This window comes from Dermacentor albipictus, chromosome 1 (assembly GCF_038994185.2).
Source record: "Dermacentor albipictus isolate Rhodes 1998 colony chromosome 1, USDA_Dalb.pri_finalv2, whole genome shotgun sequence".
Classification (NCBI taxonomy): domain Eukaryota; kingdom Metazoa; phylum Arthropoda; class Arachnida; order Ixodida; family Ixodidae; genus Dermacentor; species Dermacentor albipictus.
Window position 1 is genome coordinate 341,088,361 of NC_091821.1, and position 13,047 is coordinate 341,101,407.

A 13,047-nucleotide genomic window follows, 5' to 3' on the forward strand; every position below is an offset into this window, starting at 1 on the left:
GAATCTTTCACGTGCACCTACATCTAAATGCACGAGCGTTTTGCATTTCGCCCCCATCGATATGCAGCCGGTAGCTGCTAACATACATACATACATACATACATACATACATACATACATACATACATACATACATACATACATACATACATACATACATACATACATACATACATACATACATACATACATACATACATACATACATACATACATACATACATACATACATACATACATACATACATACATAAGAACCATGCCAGATTGAACGCGACCCAAACGTGTTTAACCAGGCGCTCAAGGCCTAACAATTATTTTTCCTTAGCGTCGCTTGCAATGTCATTTAGACATGTCACCGTAAGCCTTGAAAAATAGTGTTACTCAAGAATACATGGAGGAGCGGCAAAACTTCCTTCTAAGCAATGGCAAATCCTTCTGTGGATGCTGTGACATAGTTACTAGCACGAACAAGACAAATGGAAAAAAAACTTGGGAAAGGACAGATCGCTCTGTCCTGTCCCACCCTTTATTTTCGTTTGTCTTGTTCGCACTAGTAACTATGTCGCAGCAACTGCATCAGCATCAATCAGCCCTAGTTTCTGCGCTGATTACTTTCCCTTCTGTGGAAACACCCTGCGCCCGTATACACGAAAAGAACTACTCGTAAGAGCAAGTGCTAGTCTAACGTGGTGTTAATCATATTAGACAGCTTTTTACTTTGGACACCGCTGCTAACTAGCGCTTTACACATTTAACTGAATTACAAAGTCAGTAACTGTTTGCCACAATGTGTACCACAGTGGTAGTAACTTAAGTTATTGTTTGTAGTATTTGTAGCATTTTGGTGACCTGAAAAGCTTGTAACGGTTACAAAAACAGAACTGCATTATTTCAATAAGGTTTCATGTGGCTTCTAAGAACCATTTCCATTGTTATAGTTATGTTTTTCCTATCGTTAAATATCACAAAGTATAAGAAAGGAATGGTAGACGTTAACCGCATTGCACTCGTGATATTCTTTGCACAAATTTGTCCTACATGGTATTCATGCTTACCACGACCATTTAGGACCGGTGATTTAGGATGACTACGTGGTATAGAGTATCCGTACCGAAACAATAGTACAGCACAGCGGAAGAAGTGTGCAACATCCGAGTTACTACACGACATGTCATTAAGACCGATCTCATTGTTACTTGTCGTCGTACTTTTTGTAGCACAAGTCGTATCGGTGAGCCCTTATCTATTATGTATTTGGACAAATAGTCAAAATTATACAGCCGTAAACGAGGACGGTCATGTGCGAGGGCACGATGTTCATGTTAGCAGCGAAATGCAAAACGCACCCCCCCCCCCCCCCCCCTGTCACTTGACGACGCGACAGTGCAGAACGCACATGGGCCGACCCATTCGTTCACCGTCGAACTACAGAGACACTTTCTCAAGGAGAACCCGCTTGGTCAAGGAGGGTCTAGGTGGCTCATCCTAAAGGGAGCAAAAATTGGAACAGGTCTTTGCCGTCTGAACCTAATCATTATTTGGGACTTTTAATTTTGAAGGGTGTAGCCGCGCAGGAGTAATTATTTTTGCGAATTGAAGTGACCGTTGCCTTTTTGTGATGTGATACGTGCATGGTGCAATCGTGAGACTCCGGATGGATTACACAAAGTGTTTCAGTAGAAGCTTGTTCAATGGTGGCTTGTAAAACCTTACTCATTTCGCATTGGAATGGCCGACAACGCTCTCTGCAATGCCTGTCTTTGCGAGAAGACGCTGGAACACATTCTGTGCGACTGTCCTGAATATAATGTTCAGAGACAGTCCATGGCGTCCGTTCTAGAGCACTTTGACAATAGACCATTGTCAGTTGCAACCATTTTCACATATTGCCGACAGAAGACATCGCAGCTGAAGGCGACGAAGGGACTACTTCGGTTTATGAAGGAGACGGGCTTGGACAAGCGGATGTGACAGTGATGTCACGTACCGCACAAGAGTGACAGGCTGTAACCAACGATGTGTGTGCCGTGTTATGTGCTCTCTATCTCTTCTCCCCATCTTTCATCCCCCATCCCGCTCCCATGTGTAGGGTAGCAAACCGGTTAAGCTAAACTGGTTAACCTCCCTGCCTTCCTTCTCCACTTTTTGCTTCCTTCCTTCCCTCTCTCTCTCTCTCTCTCTCTCTCTCTACGCTAATAATTCGCCCAATATCTAGATTGGCTGGAATTTTTTGTTTTGTCTTTTGCTACGAGCAATTCAAGCGCAAGAAATTTTTGTGAATACGGGCCCTGGATGGCTCTTGGCACAGTGACACTCGCCATAGGTGATTATTTTTTATATTTGAGAAAGTTGTATATTTAAGTTTTTGAAGTGCTGGAAAGATTACGAAGGTAGAAATTAGAGATTAAATGAGGCTTATCATCAAACTGAAATTATTTAAGTTGTGGGGTTTAACGTGCCGGAACTGCGCTGAGGGTCTTGAGGGACACCGTATCGCAAGGCTCCGGATTGTTTTTTTGACCACCTGATGGGCTTTAACGTTCTCCCAGTGAACGCTACTTGAGAATGGCGCCCCTATTGGAATGCAGCCGTCAAGACGGACAATCGAGCCCACGACCTCAGCAGCATGACGCAATTGCCAATGAGCCATCACGGTGGGTGGCTAATCATTGTCATACAGCGAGTTTCAGATGACATTGCTATGTTAAAGTTCAATGTTCGAGGCCAAAACGGCGAAGCATAGACAATTCCATCTGTCGCCTATCATTCCTATGATGGATGAAGCGCTTTATTGGTGGCGCGCCTAGACATCAGCGCAATATTTGCCTTTGGTTATATTGGTATTAAACTCTTTGGGAAAAAGAATGTTGTTTTATTTCGACTGGTAAATCGACAGCGTGCTCACATCCACGCGCATGCTTAACATTGGGGGGTTTGCTCACAGGCATCACTGGCGTTGACATACGTCAGTCTTTCACCCGCCGTGGTTGCTCAGTGGCTATGGTGTTAGGCTGCTTAGCGCGAGGTCGCGGGATCGAATCCCGGCCACGGCGGCCGCATTTCGATGGGGGCAAAATGCGAAAACACCCGTGTACTTAGATTTGGGTGCACGTTAAAGAGTCCCAGGTGGTCGAAATTTCGGGAGTCCTCCACAACAGCGTGCCTCATAATCAGAAAGTGGTTTTGGCACGTAAAACCCCATAATTTAATTTAATTTTTAATACGTCGGCCTTTCATGAACTCAGATTCCTTGGACAAGGAAGAACGCCACATATAAGGTAGTCATCTTCGATGTAGCGAAAACAAAACTAAATAACTAAAATGCAAGAAAAAATATAAAACAGGCTAATTAAATAGGCTCTAGTTATCACGTAGCTGCTAGCTTTCTAAAGGAATCGCATTATGTTTGAGAAACTCGATTTTTACGTTCAGCTGCAAAATGGAGCAATTATAAAAATGTATTTATGTACGACTTTTTCTTCCAGGTATACATATTTGTATTTTCTGTCCAGTTTATACGAAGAGATTCGGCGGTATAAACAAAAAAAAAGATTGCTGGAGCAACCGAATTCGTAGCATCAAATCATAAATTTTAATCAGCTGTCTGCATTCTTCTTTCTTTTTTTTATCTGCATGTGTGTTGACAGCTAACCAGCTTTTAAAGATCCAGTTTCTTACTCGAAGAAAACGAATTAATGAAATTTTGCTTTTCTTTATCACCGTAGAATCCCCACAAATAAATATTTAGAACGTGTTTTCTTTTTCGAATTTACGGTTGTGGGCTCGTCAAGGTGCCTGCGAGCAGCTTTTTTTCTCTCCACCGTCTCATCTATCATGTATGATGGCAAAATAAACATTATAACATTATTCTTAACTGTATCTGATAAACACCAAAATTTACAATACTTCTAGATTCTACAGGATAAGAATTTTTTAGACATTGATAACTTTTACACTCCTTTTCCACGTCTTTCTTTCTTTATTTGGGCAAAACAAATACAATGTTTGCCCGCAAGGTAAGGAAAAAGCGGGGCGGAAGCCTGACTAAGGCTTTTACTTCGCAGCAGAAGTAGCAGTTTACAAGTATCAATATTAATAAAACCAAAACAACTAATAAAATAGAAAACATCAAAACTATATTCAGCACAAGTTTTAAGTACACTGCAAGGTATCAGCTGTTTGCAATATAGCAAGTAAATAAATTTATACAGCACTGCAAAAAGCAAAGGAACATAAGCATGAGTTATACATTAAGAATGTAACATTTATGACATGTCTATTAACATCGAACATTTTAAAATTCCACTAACATTCATTTAAACATTTCGTGATCAGAAAATGGTATGTTTACTATTGCATATATAAATTTGTGAACTGTTCTATTATTTTTAGCTTCGTCAACAATGTTATAATACGTATTGCATAAACACATAGTTTCATATTCGATAGCTTGCCGTAGGTGCCGTAGGTTGTCCTTGGTTTCTTCATTACTATTGAAGTGCGACGTAGGCTCTATCCTGTGTCTCAACTCAGGTAACGATTTGAATGTTGTTCAATGTTGCTGGAGGCCTCTTTAAGAAGCCGTATGCAGATGTTTGTTTTGTGAGAGTCTGTAATATTAAGAATGTTGTAACGCATTATTAATATAGAAGATCCTATGTATTGTCTTGAGGAGTTAAGCATCCGAACAGCTCGCCGGTGCAATACCGCCGATTTTTCTATATCAGTTTTATTTCCATTTCCCCGTACTAGAGGCAGTAGCTAGGGTGGGAGAGTACATTTCGTCAGCAAGCTGTCAGCATGCAGTAATTTCTACTTATAATCAGTGACCTCTGCTAATGATTGCTGCTTTCATTATACAACTGTTGTTATTAAATGAAGATTCGTTCACACTACCAACTGCATTATCGATTGCCGCTTTCATAATCAACTGCAACTGGAGCGTTTGATAGCACATAAGGAAACAAGGGTCTGTAGCGATGCCTCGTTTCGGCTATAGACATATGTGAAAGTGTCTTTTCTAGTTCTTCTGGCGGAGTGCGAGAAAAACCCCCTTTTGACGAGAACAAGCGAACAGAAAAAAGAAGCTTAAGCAGCGGATGTAGCCGGACAAGAACGGCCGGATACAAAATGAAAGCGTTCCATTTTGTGAACGGAAAGAGGGGAAACTGAACCGACGCTGTAAATCACTGAGAACGCATCTGCTTCTGCACCGCGCAGCCTGCAGTTCTGGATTCATGCAAAAGCGCCCGGATTATAGTTAAGCCAGACGCATTTATTCGGTGCCCTCTGAATGGTTCTTTTCGTTCCGTAAGAGCTGCTCCCGGCGGCCAATTCCAGAAAGGAGCGACCGTGTCCTCCATAAGGATGCCATAAACCGCTCTTCAGTCATACTTCTCTTTTGTCTTTTCGTTATTCCTTGAACGACACTGGCAAAAGAAGAAAGAAAACGAAGGCATGTATAAAATTTAAAACGAAAGTTTGTCGCAGACTGATTCAGGACGATAACGAAGTGAATGGGTGGGGTTGCACAACTATTCCTGATACCTAGAATAGCTCAAAAGACCGAAGTACTTCGTGAAGAACAGACACGACGACGCGTAGAGACAAAAGTGGATGTTTAGCACACTGCTAAGCATGCAGCTTAAGAGTAGTTCATATACGGGGTGTCGCAACTACCATGCATCAAGATTTAAAAATATGCAAATGCCCTGCAGCTGCAAAGAACCAAGGTATAATGTTGTTCGCCGTAGCTTGGAGGTACTCAGACTATGTCATTTTGCATCCTGCCTAATTGAATAATTAGACTTACTTAAATAAGTCTTACTTATTTAATAAATAAGACTTACTTAAATAAGACTTACTTAAATAAGACTTACTTAAATAAGTAACCGCTTCTCAAATATTATATTTAGATGAAAAATGTCAATGAGAAAATTGTAGAGGAACACGAAAAACTCGCAATGCAGCTTTCTGCTGCTCAATACGTGCTACATAAAAGTGTTTTTCCGAGCTTGAAACAAGCCCGCGCGCGAAACTGCAGTGCGATTGGCCGCTTGAGGCACTTACGTGCATTTTTTTCTGGTAGTAACATTGATCATCTTATCTATAATTGTAATGACACTATAGTTCAGCTACAACAGTGGTCCTCACATAACTCTATGAAGATTAACGAAAATATCTCTATGCCCTGTTCCGAAGCAAAGCAGTGTGTCAGCGCTTAGGTGAACTGCATGTTACAACCAATTAGCACGCACGTGCCATTCTAGTACGTAATTTGATATGCTAGAGTGAAGTTGAGAATAGCCGCAAAGTATGCTACCTGTTTCTAAGCAACAAAGATATCAGGGGATTTGGTACAGTGAAGTAAATTTGATTGTGGGGTTTCATGTTGACCATCTTCTTTATCTGACATGCAACTTAAGCACGCTAGACGACTGTTTTTGCATACTGCCATTGATGGAATGAACCGCGTAGGGGAATCTATCCCCGACCTCGTGCGCGGTAAACAACATTATAAAGCAACATCATAATACACCATAAACATGTAGTCCCAACTTAGGTAGAAAACAAAGAAAATTCGATGGTAGGCTCAACTAGAGCACAATTAGCAGTCACTTGTAGCAAGGCACAAGGATATGCAATGTGGGTGTCACACACTATAAAAAAACTTAAACCAAACATAAGAAACTTTCGCCCTAAAAGCGAAGCATTGATTGCGATAGCCAGTTATTAGACAGCTATATGAAGTAAGGATAGTAGTTTTGTCGGCCGCGTAAACTCGTAAACATTCTCTTACTAACTAAATTAACAAGCATGTAGTCACGTGCGCACAGGCAAACAAAGGCATCTCAGTCGATGACAGCGGACCCTCGCTGTTAAAACGCTGGCATGAAGAGCGGCACCAGCAGCGATCCGAATCGACCTTCGTGCCGCCTCTCGCTTCAATGCGAACCAACTGGCGAGAACACAGCTCACACGAAGACGTTAGCACTCGGCGGATCTAGACTCTGTACTCATCGCAGATCGCCTTCAATATTGGGCCCGCGCTCAGTGTTGCCAGTTTAGCGGTTTTTGCGCTGCTAAGCGGGAAACTTTGGTCGCCTGCGGACGGCGAGTCTTTTTTAACGGTTTTCATGCAATCTTGGTTTCTTTTTTGGCGATGCAATAACTTAAAGATATGTGCGAAAATTCGTGCTCCTTGTGTCACATGCACGGTGCTTATCCATGTCCATTTGGACTTAAGAGGGGATCGTCATCATCATCCACAGGCACGGGGCCTCGCATTTTTTCCTCAATGGGCATTTCTGGGATGCTGTTCTGGACACTGAAAAATTCCGCCATATTGTCAGATTTTGTAATGCTGTCATGTTGAACCCCTCAAGGAGGCCCAGTGGGCCGTTACGACCTATCCAATCGGTTCAAATTGCCGCCGTTACCTAATTTGGCAGTGTAGCAGAATTTGATAAGTTCAGAATAACACCCCCAATTCCGCGATATTGTCTCATTTGCCATCTTGAAACTCTTAGTGGTTCAGAGCAGACTCGTAGAGCTGCTACGGCCTCTCTGACTCGAGATGCTGCCATAACAAAATTTTGACTACGTGGCGCATTATGACCAGAATAGTACCCCATGTCTCCATGCCTCTTCTGCAGCATAACTCTACCAGTTTCGGCACTTCCCAGCAGTTTCGCACATCGCCATTATCACAGACGCGGGTAAGGGCATATTGCCTCGGGAAATGGTTCCGGTGAAATACATAAAAAAGTCCGTTGTCTAATTTTGCTCTATCAGTACTGGTGCTGCCGTGGCCAAGCGCGGACGTCGAGCGTGTTTTCAACCAGCTGAATATGATTAAATGTAAGGTAAACAACACAGTGTGCATTAAGATTACAACTTCCATCCTTACCGTGCGGGTTCATCTACGAATAAACGAAAATGCTGCTTCTGTTACACGCTGCCTGGGCACGTTGTTCTCAGGATCGTCATGATGGGCGTCTACGGGGTCCGCGATGACCACCGACCCTAGATTCATCCCCGCCAGCCAACAAATGCACACGGAGGACGCGCGACGATGCCAAGATCTAAGAGAGGACATTTTTCTGCAAATTTAATCGCTACCCGGTAGTTCAACCTGATTTGCAGTCAGTGATTGTGCGTTTCCGCACTTCACGGTCTTACAAAAAAGCGTTTATCAATATAGACAATTTATATTTTTATTCCGTTATGGACGACAAAGCAACAGACTTTCCAGCCCAATGTAACCTTTCATTTCTAGTTTGATTTATTTATACACAATAAAACGTATTTTCAACGTGATTCTGATTGTTGTGTACAGTTAGCGGGTTCTTGGCGGACTTTAGGTGCACGTATCACGAGCACCTAAAGAGACTTTTTAGAGTGTTTTTTTTTTGTCCGAACTTCTGTTCTTTTTTTTCCTTTTTCATTTGCTTGTAGTCGGCAACACTGCCCGCGCGGCCACACTCAGCCAGGCCATACACAACCGACGGCCGGTGTAGACGCCTCCTCCACCCCCCCTCCCCCTTCTCCCGTGCCTTGCGCGCGATTGAAGACGGCGCGCTTCCTCCTCGCCTTCCTCCCCGCACGTGAGATCGAGTCACAATTTTCGGCTCATCCTCGGACGCTTTCGCTCGCACCCACAGCATACAACGCGCAGCCGCGATGTTATCGCACTTGGACAATATGCGGAACTTCAGGGCGACAGTGACGATGGAAATGCGCCTGGAGTGTCCATATAATTGTTATCGCAATAAAAACGAAGCAAAATGAATATAATAAACGCAACTTGAGCATGTCAGAAAAAGAAGAGGACACATTTTATTCAATAGATAGTGTGGGCTGCACAGCGTGAGCCTGTGTAGGAAGCGACATGTCAATTATAGCTGTGAAAGTAGGTATTTATAATAATCCTTCAATTGGAAGCCCCTCTGTAGAAATTGTAGTGCTCGCTAAATTATCTCTCTTGATACAGACATAGAGAAATGGGATGAGAACAGCAGGGAGGTTCACCGAAAAAGCTTCTGGTTTGCCACCGAGCACTGGGGGAAGGGGAAGGGGAAAAGGCAGACGAAATTAATAGGCGGAGAGGTAATGCTGGTTCTCCATTTGTCGGTAAGCGTGTCATTGTCTTTCGGCGTCAGTAACTAGAGGATAAAACTTTCATGTAAATAACCGTAAGAGTGATTTCTTACTACTGCATCGTCTGCGGCATCGGTCACCCTGTTTTGGTGCAAGCGTGAGTTCATTATACATAGCTTCTAGCAACTCAATGAATAAAGACTGCGCCATCCTTAAGCCGAGCGTCCAGTCATTGCCGCAGGTGAAGGGGCGAATTCAGCAGAGGCAACAAGCTTCGCCGGTGGCGACTCATTTGCCATTGACACTAGCCATTCGCTCCACGTCCTGCCACCTACCGGGGCAGTCATCGTAGAAGAGCCGCCGCACAACTGCCTATATAGCAGGCCATTCACGCAGCGAAAGGGTCTCTAAACAAACTTCCTGTCACGTGGCTAGTGCCACGCATTTCTCTTTCTTGCCTCTCCGGCGTCATCTTATTGTTGTTGCCAAGGGCTTCGGTACGGAAAGAAACCCGCGCAGCCAGCGCTTGCAGGGCCCGCTGACTATCTCTAGCACCTACGCTCCGCTATCTGGCGCCCTCCCCACGAACGCCGGGAAGAGGAGAAGAGCCCGGGAAATGCGGAGAGGGCGCAAAACGGAAACAAAAGAAACGGCGGAAGTGCAGCGAAGAAAACATATGGCCGCGCATCGCAGACTAAAGATGCATGCAACACACACACGATGGGGGAGAAGATGCCTTCAGGCCGGCAAACGTTGGCAGCTTCTAATAGGATTAGGGACGACGCTGCCTGGTGGGCCAAGAAGAACTGCGCAGCCATGCCTCGCGGGTCAGGCTGCCCGAGATGGTGGCTACCGCGGCCGTAATGGCGCCTTCTTTCCCGAACCCTCCCCCCCCCCCTGATCCCCCACTCTTCCTCTTTCCAGAGCCCTGGGCGAACAGTGGAGGGAACTAAGGGGGAGGGGGGAAGTGGCGCGCCACAGTGGTCAACTGGTGACTGGATGGTGGCTCGGAAGGGTTCCGATCCAAGCGCGAGAGCCGGGCTTTGACAGAGGGAAAGGGAAGCTTCCGCAGTGTGAGGGAACGAGCGAGCTAAAAGGCAGGACCCGGAAAAGACTATCATATCCATCGCCAGGGGTGTTCTTGGGCTTGGAAGAAGCTCCGGTACCTTATACCCCACGCTGTGCCTGGGAGCGCGGGACTTATGACGCACCGGGGGGGCGAGTCGTCGGGCAATTCTGGGGATGAGGCCGGCATTGTTTGACCCCCGTTTGTTGTGCTCGAGGTTTGTTTCGCCGCAGAGAGACTCGTATTTTTTCTTTACGCAAAGGACGTGGGAACGCGTCTGTTTTGCCACCACCCCCGTCACGCCGAGATCGGTCTTGTTTAGTTGCACACCGCGGCTGTTTGTCACATCGCGCTATGGACTGTAAGATGCATTGGCTTTCCCGAAATTCTCTCCCATCTAACAGGGGACTGGATGACTCGTTGCGCACACTCTTCCGAAAGACGAGAGAGGGTCGTCAGTCTTGATACGTTAAACGACGCCGCGCGGTTATGTGACAGCAAAACTTATTTGCACTCTAACGATTATTGCCGGGGCGGATGATGGCAGTGCTGCGCCGGTCGTGTGCTCTCCAAAGAGGATTGCCTGCAAGTACCGCTCGGTATGGCGCAACGACAGCGACCTATGTTTGAAGCAGATTCAGAGTTCTTGAATTGCGGTTGGGATTGCAGGTCACGCGAAAAGCCCATAAGCGCGCCCGAATTTGGGATTACATTTCATTTTTTGAAATGCCGTCTTGAAGAAAAGATATATAGAGCAATTACTCAACGGCCGAGAGAGCTTGTGCTTGTGCTTCTAGCTGGGTACTTAGACTTGAAAGAATTACCCATTCTTTGTTTAAGAAGCTTAGGAGCTTGCGTCATGGAAGTACAGCATCACGACTTTCAAACACCTCATAAAGTTCAAGGACGGAAAGGACCACTTCTTCATGCACTTGCTGAAATAGTTCTTAGAACAGTGATGCGCAGTATTCTGCGTTTATATTATATATCAGGTAGTGGACTTCTAAGATTTTTCAAGAGTTAGTGCGTGCGTACTTGAAGGCTACACTGAGAGTGGACTCTTAGTCCATTGGACTAGTGATTCACTATTTGAAATGGTGAAAATAAAGAAATGTGCAGCCACAGGATAAGTCTGGTTGGCGCCATAAGAAGGATAACTGAACACCTCTTGCTTAGGCACTCGCCTCGCACTTGAAGTTAATCGGCTGCTAACGATGACGACGATGCTGAAATATCAACGCAAGAAAAATGCATCTCTTCTTGGCTATCAACACATGCTACTTTAAGTGACAACATTGATACTGAGCTCCTGTTTTTGCTTCAAGACGAGCTCGATGGCATTTTACCACAGATTCGCGGACGCATCAACATTCTTTAAGTGATTCCATATGAATCAAACATGACACTGTGATTTGTTAACACTATTGGCGCACTTTGGGCTGCCATTCTCTCGTTTTTAATACCCTATAAGGAACATGCTCTGCGGCGCACTTCTAGCTCTAGGCCATGAATGGTGGGTTGTTGTTGTTGTTGTTGTTGTTGTTGTTGTTGTTGTTGTTGTTGTTGTTGTTGTTGTTGTTGTTGTTGTTGTTGTTGTTGTTGTTGTTGTTGTTGTTGTTGCTTCAGCTTGCGTCATATAAACCCTAGAGTCAAGGTGCTGACAGCATACGATGCCGTGCACGCCAGGGCTACCCAGCGCAGCAAGTGGTTACAGCCTGCGGAAGAAAGGGCCAATCCATCAATATCGAAAATGGCTGGCAGTTGTTTTGCCGTTTGCGTTGTTTCAATGCGGTGGAACCGCACCCTACTTTTGAAGAGGCGAGGCAGTGGCTCAAGTACGCGCAGGGTGCGACTAACTTTCTTGTTCTATGAGACACTGCGCGTTTAAGCATGAATGCTTTTCCGTGTTGTAAAAGCGCTAGAGCACCTGTCAGAGTGTTGAATACTATCAGGTTAGACCCTGTTATGTGTTTTTTCTCCAAGTTAAGAAGGAAATCCGAATTCTGGGAACAGTACGCGGCTGCAATGAATGATTGCAAGTCAAACGAACTTAAAATAACTATGGTTTAGTACAATCGCAAACGTGCAAGATATCATCCCATATGGAACTCAACAGCTGCGACAGATATTTGTTGGAGCAGTGGCTTCTCAAAATGTCGAGTTGCTTTTAGGCATACGTAATTTACCTTACATAGACATACTGTAGGCTGACAAGCTACAGAATCTGCAGACCTGCTACAGAATACTACATTTGCAGAATGCGGCCATATATACAGTATTTGAAATCTAATTGGACTAGCGCTGGTTTCCAAGCATTTGTGTTCTGTTAAGATTAAGGCTCAATTTTTTACGTCCGATTCACCTGAATTAGACTGTTTTTATTGTATTTGGGGTACACAAAAGACTATATGTGTTACCTGTGTCATTTATTTCTGATTCTATTTTTTCCACAGTTTCATTTCCCCAAAAAAGATATTCATCACCTGCCACGAACGAATTCCTGAAAACTATGCGATGTACATACTAAAAAGTCACACTGCTCTTCCGAAACAAACCCTTACAATGAATAAATGTCAGCAAGCGAGACTTTTACAGTAGGCATCAAGAAAATATATCATTAAGACAAGAAGAGACGCTGTCACACTGTTTATTTCATTACGGAGGAGGATGGCCTGAGAGAAAAAGAGGTGCGTGACTGACGTAAACGCAGGACGCCGCTCAACAAGGCGCGGAGGAGGACATTTGTTTCCAGGGTAAGGCTCGCTAGTAATCGAAGCCGCATGAAAGGACACAGTTAATTCTCGGTGAAGCGGGAACGTCTACAGGGTTAAAACTCATGCACGTTGTTTAGCTACCCGCTTGTTCAAACAAGACAAGGA